This window comes from Mus caroli, chromosome 8, assembly GCF_900094665.2.
Source record: "Mus caroli chromosome 8, CAROLI_EIJ_v1.1, whole genome shotgun sequence".
NCBI classification, from domain to species: Eukaryota; Metazoa; Chordata; class Mammalia; order Rodentia; family Muridae; genus Mus; species Mus caroli.
Genome location: NC_034577.1, coordinates 104105381 through 104114440, shown reverse-complemented (window position 1 = coordinate 104114440; position 9060 = coordinate 104105381). Strand labels below are relative to the sequence as shown.

The 9060-nt window shown below is 39.4% G+C and overlaps 1 long non-coding RNA gene across 1 annotated transcript in view; it reads left to right on the top strand.

Moving 5' to 3' along the window:
• The window catches only part of LOC110299868, a 126388-nt gene that overhangs the window by 87268 nt on the left and 30060 nt on the right, over positions 1–9060 (top strand). Inside the window, exon 3 of the long non-coding RNA XR_002378525.1 lies at positions 479–656. This is a non-coding gene — a long non-coding RNA (uncharacterized LOC110299868). The remainder of the gene's footprint in view (positions 1–478; positions 657–9060) is intronic.

The following is a 9060-nucleotide window of genomic DNA, read 5'->3' as shown; positions in this document are numbered from 1 at the left end:
AAAAAAAAAAAAAAAAAGAGTGAATGGCAAAGAAACTCCAGGAATCCTCTTAACTATTTTTTCCTGGTGCTGGTATTACACATGGTACCACCATGGCTTGCATTTTTTGCAAGAATTCTGAGATCCAACACAGGTCTTCTTGCTCACAAGGCAAAGGCTTTGCCAACCAAGCTACACCTCAGCTCTTAGTTTTTTATTTTCAAACAAGGTTATTTTAAACATAGAAATGCTTAATTGTAAATTCACTTCTAAAAGGGCAATTATAAATCCTAATTTTATGTTCTGCAACCTTCAATACATTTATTAACAATTTGTTAATTGAGATCAGCCTTGGTAATCTCAGTTCCCTGTCCTCCATCACGTTCACAAAGATGAGGAATCATAAAGGCTCCTAGTGACAATAAACTGTAAAACAAATAAGAGAAAAATAAGCTGAAGGTGATTAATGGGTCTAAACCCATTCCTAGTTGTATTTTAGATGAAACTGGCTGGCCATCTTGGTTTGGTTCCTTTTTAAAATCTTTCAAAGACAGAGAATTCCCCAAAGATAGAGGCAGGTTGATTATACCAAGTTGTGGACTCTCAGCCTGTACATCATAAATCATTTTAACTTGCCTGACTCCCTGAGTCTTCTGAATCCTTCTTCACTATACTAGGTATTTTTGCTTCATTTCTTTGGTACAATATCATTTGATCGTGGCTTCACGGGGTCAAGAAAGATATTATGATCAGCTTCAGGTATTTTTACTGAAATGTTAACTCCTGAATTATGGTAGAGTATGTCCATGAATTCTGCCATGGCCAGGTTTGATACATTGCACGCACGCGCGCGCACACACACACACACACACACACACACACACACACACACAGAGGCACACAGAGGCACAGGGGATGCAGGAGGGAAAGGGAGAGGGATTGGCAGGAGTAGAGGAGGAAAGATAGAACTAAAACCTTCTAAAACAGCTCCTATCCAGATGCATCTTGGTTCTAGCTGACATATACTACCACGTTATGAATTCAGTTTTCTGTGTAGCCTCTATGAAAACAAGGCTTATGCATTCTCATGATATATTGGGCTACAAAACGGCCTCCCTATGGACATAAAGGCAGGAGGTGGCAATAAAGACAAAACAAGATTTAGCCTAAATGTGTCTACTCTCAGTAAAGCCTTCTTCTGGTCTCTAGGTAGAAATGTGAATTGTGTCTAGCAGGAGACAGGTGGAGAGTGGGAATCAAAGCCTCTTGTCTTTCTTTGTAACCTCTATTCCCCAGGCAAGCCTGAAGAAGCTACTTCAACAAGAACTTTGGCATTGCCATGAAATCTTCTGTACTTTACACATTGAAGGCTTTTCAGAATGTTTTGCCCTTTCATTTCTTTTGCATCTGTGAAGGTTGGAGGGCAACATACGAGACTCAGTTTGCTCCTTCAAGCACGTGAGTTCCTTCCTTCTACCACACTGGGTTCCAGGGATAGAACTCAGGTCATCAAGATTGGTTGCAAGTGCCTTTACCCACAGAGCCATCTCATTGGCCCAGATATACCCTTTTGAAAGGCAGATGACAGGCCTGGAAAGATGGCTGAGTGATTAAGAGTACCTTCTGCTCTTCCAGAGGACTCAAATGTGCTAACAGTACCTATGGCAGTGTCTCACTGCCAGTCTATACCTCCTGCTACAAGGGACACAACACCTCTGGCCTCTTCCAGGGCCACCCACACTCAATGTACACAGCTACATGCAGAAATGCACACCAACACATAACTAAAATAAAAGAAGGAAATTCCGAAATAAAATTTTAAAAAGCTGCTTTATCAAATGCTATGGGGAAAATAGAATATCCACACATAGAAGACTAAAACCATATCCAGAACTATCACCCCACACAAAATAAGTTCACAGTGTGGGGAAGACCTCTAATGTGAGACCCGAACCTTTGAAACTGCCAGAGGAAATCACGGGGGAGCATTTGAAGACATGGGCTAGGCTAGGACTTGCTGAAAAGGATTTTACTAGCACAAGAAATAAGCCCAAGAATTGACAATGGGATCACTTGAAATTCAAAAGCTCCTGTGTAGCAAAGGAACAATAACTGTGATGAAGAGTCTGACTATAGAACAGGAGCAAGTCCTTGCTAATTGTCCATCAAATGGGATAATATTTTTCTAGGAGAAGGAACTGCAAACATCTCATACCTAAAAAGCAAACCTTCCATCCCATAAGTAGACTGATGCACTGAGCTGACAGTTCTCAAGAGAACTACAAATGGCCAGTGTGTGCTTAGAAAACAATTGAACATCCCGAGCCATCAGGGAAATGCACATTAACACTGATTTGAGATTCCACCTTGTTCCAATAACGAGATGCTACTGACAAGTGAACAGCTCAGAGGGTGGGGAAGGGAAACCCTTATTTACCACTGGTGGGAGTGTGAACTGGTGTCACCATGACAGGCATCAGTGTGGAGAATTGTCAGATGTTATATCTGATTGTAGAGCCAAGGATGTTATGATTTCACACATAGTTGGCATCCATGTTTGTAACTCTATTCCTGGTAGCCTAGATGCCCACCAGCAGATTCCCAGATAAAGAAAAGCATGGTGTAGACACACAATGGGATTTTATTCAGCTGTGATTAAAAATGAAACTAGGACACCTGCATGGAAATGGATATAGAACTCTAAGTTGTGAAGCAAAGGAATATGGACACAGAAAGATAAATACCACATATTCTCTCTTATATGCAGCAGATCTCTCTCTCTCTCTCTCTCTCTCTCTCTCTCTCTCTCTCTCTCTCTCTCTCTCTCTGTGTGTGTGTGTGTGTGTGTGTGTGTGTGTGAAATATTATTCAGCAATGAAAACAAAAACAAAATCTCGACAACTAGAGGAAAGTGGGTGGAACTTAAAATCATGATGGTAGGAATGTTAGTACAGACTCCGATAGACCAATTTCCTGATTTCTCTCAAACTCAGAATCCAGATCTAAGTGTGTGTGAGTGTGTGTGTGTGTGTGTGTGTGTATGTGTGTGTGTGTGTTGAAAGTTAAAAGAGGACAATGAGAGAAGCAGAAGTCTGGAAGAACAAAGGAAATCATGTGACATGAATGTAGAAGCAGGAGTGTTTGAGAGTAGGAATGGACCAGCAAAGGAGGAAAGAGCTAAGAGTGGGCACAGAGAGTAGAGGTTGAAGAAGCTGAGAGTAGAGGATAAAGAAGCCAGGAGTAGAGGGATGAAGAAGGATGAAGCGCTATGGCATGTGCACATGAAACCATCCTGTGGTTTGCTAACAAAAAATAATTTAAACAAACAAATATCAAAACCTAACACCCACAGCCTGGTCTTTCGTGTGTTGTTCTTTGAGGGTCTAGGAGAGTCTCACTCACACTGCACGTGAGGCTTTTCAGTGTTTGAATGGACAGTTCAATGTCCTGCAATTCTTACCCCTTTACACAGATACCTTGTTACACAGATACCAGTGTAACACCAACGATGGATATATAGCAAGACTTTTTCTGGCCTCCAAAGGACATGATCCAGTTTCTGAGTCAACCCAGCCACTGTATGCTAGGGGTTACTATGACTGCACTCCTATAGCAACCACCAGAGGTATGGTCACCAATATTCTTATGTGGATGACTAACCCTGAGCTTATTAAAATCCTTCTGGAGGATGTTCATCTTATAAATACCTTGAAGGAAAATTGTTTTCACCCAGGAATGTTAGAAAGCGAAAGCAACAACTCAAGGAAAGAATTAGGGTTAGGATGGTACAGGTTTGATTTGGTTAATACAAGCTACTGTCCAGGAAGTCCCAGGGCAGAGCCCAGGGATTTGCACTCGCCAAAAGCATTGCAAAGAGGGTCAGTGCCTCAATCCTGTTTTGTTTGGAAGGGTCAGTACCTTAATCCTGCATTGGGTGGGTCAAGTTTCAACTCTGGAGTAGCTAATTCTCTCAGTTACGTCACATTCAGAATGGACGCCAAGCTGCTTAGGTACCCGGGAGTGAGATGACTCACTCAAGGCCAAGTCAGCCATATGTTGAGCTGAGAACGAAGTCTCAGAGAAAGCAGAATATTCCAGGATATCTAAAAAGAGAAACAGACAATGTTTTCCAAAAAGTAGCCCTTTTCTCTGTCCATTCGCCAGCCCTTTCATCCCTACTTATCAGGAAAGACAATGCCCCCAAATGTGGGTTCTTTAGGTTGTTTGTGTGAAAAATTAGAAGCATATTACATCATCATTCATGCCCATGGGACCTTGAACTTTGATAGCACAGTACATAGATGTGAATAAAAGAACCAGGACGGCTTATTATTTTCAGCTATATATGAAGTATTGATATGTGAATTGCCAGTGCCTCCTTAACTTCAAGGCAACACGAGAGTGAAGAAAAGACAATACAGATAGAAATGTTGGAACCAGTTAGACTAGGTTCTTTCATGGAGAAACTTCAGTCTACCCCGACTCAGGCATAGCGTCTTTATTATTTATCATATAAAAATTCAACAGGAAGATGAGTTATTGTGTCAGCTGCACAAGAAGGTGGCAGGCAATATTACAGATATACAATGAGGCTGAGATTGTATGTACAGATGAACAGGAGGGCAGGTTTTGCTAATCTTGGTAAGAGCATGCTCTATAAAAGGCAGTCTTCAGGCTATAAACACTGGGGAGGGGGTGGGGGAGTGTGAATATATATTTGGTGTTTGTTTCCTTCCTACACAGGCAATGTTTTCTCACAGACATGAGAAGGGCTTTGTCATCTTTCTGAGCCTCACCTAGGAGAGGATTTTGCCACTCCAGTGACACTGAGCCATTTGTCCTTGACACGGTTGTGCCCATGTCAAACAATACACATTCACTCAGGACTTTGCTCGGTCCCTACAGTGGATAACCAAATCAATTAAAATTTGATATGCTTTCGTCAGACGTCCTTTGAAGCATAATTTTCAAACACAGCATCTGTCTCTTGAATGGCTTCATCCATTTCCATCGAAGCATAGAGCTGTTTCCTCCATCATAGTATATAGCCCTGACCAAAGAGCTTAGCAGAGCCCAGATAGTCTAAGTACATAGCTTCATGCAGCCTGTGAGCTGATATAGTTACCCATGCCCAAGTTAACCTTTTTATTTGATGATTTAAATTACAAATCAATCACAATTGGCCCTAGCACTTTTAACATTCCTAAGAACCAAGGTATTGGTGAATATCACAACATACATGCATATATACATACATAATATATACATTCATATGTATATACATAATATCATATGTTATATATCATATATGTCACTTATATAATATATACATATATGCATATATATGATGGGCATATTTGTGCATATATACATATATGTATTCATGTAACTATGGACATTTAATTCCAGTACATATCGGACTTTTAACCCAGCAGCAACTGACATGGAACACAGTTTATATAAACTGAATTTCTACTAAACAATCATGATGTCATTAGTAGGCACACTGCTCCCCAAAGCAATGCATTCTGGAAGCATGGTGGGTGACTCATTGCTGCCCCTTTTTAATTTTACAAGCATAAAGGGATTAATATCTCTAATTTACTACATTTTAAATCCACAAAACATAGCCATGTGAGTATGAAACACTAATGGAATTATTTGTTTTCTTTATTTATGACTACAAGCACGCTGATTTAAAAATGCCTTGAACAGAATCACAGTTCAACTCTCTGTGAGTATGGCTCCCCTCCATATACACACTGCCTCTTTCAAAATCTGCTGTACATTTTTACTGTTTTTAATGAGGATTAACATGATCATAGAACATGATCTTTTGGGGTCATTCGATTATTTTATTTTTATAAAGCCAATTACAACAAGTAGGAATAAGTAAGGATAACATACCAGGTACAGTCACGAACACCTTTAATCCCAGTGCTTGGGAGGCAGAGGCAGATTATCACTGTGAGTTCAAGGCCAGCTCAGTCTGCATAGTGAGTTCTCGGACAGCCAGGGCTACTTGAGAAATTGTGTCTTGAAAAATGAAACAAGACAAAACAACAACAACAACAAAAGGGATAGGTGTCAATTTAGATTGATGTCATTTAAATACTATGCCCTGTGAGTAAATTTCTTTCTGTTTTCCACACAGCACCTACATGGTGATTAAGGAGTCAGTGTGCCTCATACCACACTGTTTAATAAGACTTTGCTCCAACCCTGAAGTAGTCTTCCCTTTAACCACACCCACATCTTCCATCTAACGTTTGCTCACTGTGGAATAATGACGTGAGGAATAACTTTAAAATTTATCGCCAGTGGTGATGGCATGGTGGCTCACGCCTTTAATCCCAGCACTTGAGAGGCAGAGGCAGGCAGATTTCTGAGTTCATGGCCAGCCTGGGCTACAGAGTGAGTTCCAGGAAACCCTGTCTCGAAAAACCAAAATAATAAAATAAAATAAAATAAAATAAAATAAAAATAATAAAATAAAATTTAGCTCAGAGAAATACCTTGGTCACCTCAAGGTTGGACCCTTTGCTATCTTGCCGATACCTCAACTACCATACAATCTTTATGAGTGACTTATATATTCTGGTTAATTACTACAGGTTAATTGCTACAGGTTTTAATATCCTTTCCTCTGAAGTGATGAGTTTTGAATTATGCTAAGTCACTCCCATATCAGTTTGATATGTGTAATTTCTACATTCTAATCGCATTTTGTCATGGAGAACAACTAAGTTAAAACAAACAAACAAACAAAAAACCTTCCAGTAAATATATTTAGGATGTGTGTTGTTAACCATGTACAGTCAGTAGACTGCTTTGACAACCCAGTTTATGGCTTCTGCCCAATGACAATATTGAATTGACAATATTGAATGACAATATTATAGATATATATTTAATATGGTTATTACTTTAAACAACAAGATCTAGTGGAAGATAAATAACTACTATTAATTCTTAAGACATGCTATAAGCCAGATTTTGAGATAGCTGCAGTACAATAAGGTGGCTTAAGTACTGGCCGCGGAAATCACAGGTGAACAAATACGTCTGTGGTTGTCCATAAGAGTAGGGAACAGGAACGCGTGGTCTGATAGGCTGGGGCCTGCCTGAAATTCTTAGCCTTGAGGAATGAAAGGCAGGAAGATTGGAAATCCAAGATTATCCTCACATACAATATATATTCTTGTCCAGCCTGGGCTATGTATGAGAGAAAAAGATAGATGGGGAGAGGAGGAGAGGGAAGGAAGCTATAGTGACATTTTGGATATATATATTCTTAGAAATAAAATTAAGATTCATAATTTTAAAAAGAGATGAGTCCTAAAGAGTTGTAAAATTACCATTAACTATGTTATACTCCAGGGTTTTTGTTTGTTTGTTTGTTTGTTGGGTTGTTTTTTTTTTTTTTACTTCAAACTCCCAAATATATTGTGAACTTAGTAAAACGCTTGCTGAAATTTAGTGTTTTTCAGCTCGGATCTGTTTCCTAACACTTCACAGGCTTTTTTAAAGAGGAGAAGGTATTTAATTTCATCTATTAAACTTTAGAGGGAGTACAGTCTGTGGAAGACCCCCTGCCTTCTAAAACCCTCCCATTTGTAGGTGTTAAGGTGTTTAGGAAGAATATATTTGATATATAACTGCTGATTTATATAAATTAGACATGTGCTCGAGGAACTAGATTAAACTCTGTTCATTAAATATGGATAGAGGATTCACATTCCTATATTAACATCAGTGTTACCAGAAAATTACAGGCACACCTAACATGACTGTGCAGATTTTAAAAAAGCAATTCAAACAGGCAGGTGCTGTTTCTCTTTTAGTCTATAGTCTGTAGTTTTAAGTGTCAAAAGTCTTTTATCTATAGCCTCCTTTTCTTGGTATTCTCAGTGTTGCCTTCTAAGCAATTAGATTACATCATAAAAACAATTTAATTTATATTTGGAAAATATCAGCACCCTATCAGACAGCGTGGTAGCATTCCTCAGCCCTTGAATCATAGAGACACGTTTCCTCTGAACATCCATCCATCAAATCACCTCCATGTGTCAACTCAAGGAGCTGTAATGTTTGCATGGACAGGAGATTCTATAAAAATCAACACCCATAAGACAGTTTCATGGCTCTTGTTTTTATGTGAAATGGAAAATTTAATTTAAATGCATACTGGAGAAGCGTGCATTTATCGAATACACAGGATATATAGTACGAATCTGTTTAGCCTAACGTCTGCTCTGAGAGGATGAGGGCAGAGGTGAGCTCTGCAAGCACACAGGCTAGACTTGGTATTTTAATCTTGGTATATTACAGCAAGAGTGGAGAGCAGACCCTGGGAGAGATGCTGCAGGAACTGGAGGGAGGGAGAGAAGGATGCAAGATGGGTACCCAAGGGAGCTTCAACATCTGCAGAGCATCACCTAGGGAAAGGATGAAGTAAGTGCTAACAGTGACCCATATGCTAATTATGTTGGCAGGGATTCAAGCATCATATTATACCTCATAATGCATCCAAATGCTGTAGGGTAGCTTGGAAAGTAATGACATATTACACCAGGGCCTAGTTCCCAACCATCATGTCATCTTGAGTCAGCTGCTTTTTATCAACAATATTTTAAAAAACATATTAAGGAAAGGTTTATGTAATGTCTAAGGTAATTTACTTGAAATTTCCCTTTGTAAGTTTACAAAGATGAAATTCACGGGGTATCTGCCTGAAACATCTCTTTTCCTCTAAACATAACCAAACACATTTTCTAATTATTTTTTAAGATTTATTTATTTATTTATTTATTTATATCTTAAGTGTTGTTTTGCCTGCATGTGTGTCTATGCACCACACACATGCAGTGCACACAGAGGCCAGAAGAGGGCGTTAGGACTCCTTGTTAGCTATCATGTTCCCGCTGAGAGCTGAACCCTAGCAAAAGTAGCAAGTGCTTTTAACTGCTGAGCTATCTCTCCAGCTCCTCAGATTAAAGAAACAATATGAACTACCCAGTACCCCCTGCAGCTCGTGGCTCTAGCTGCATATGTATCAGAAGATGGCCTACTCGGCCATCA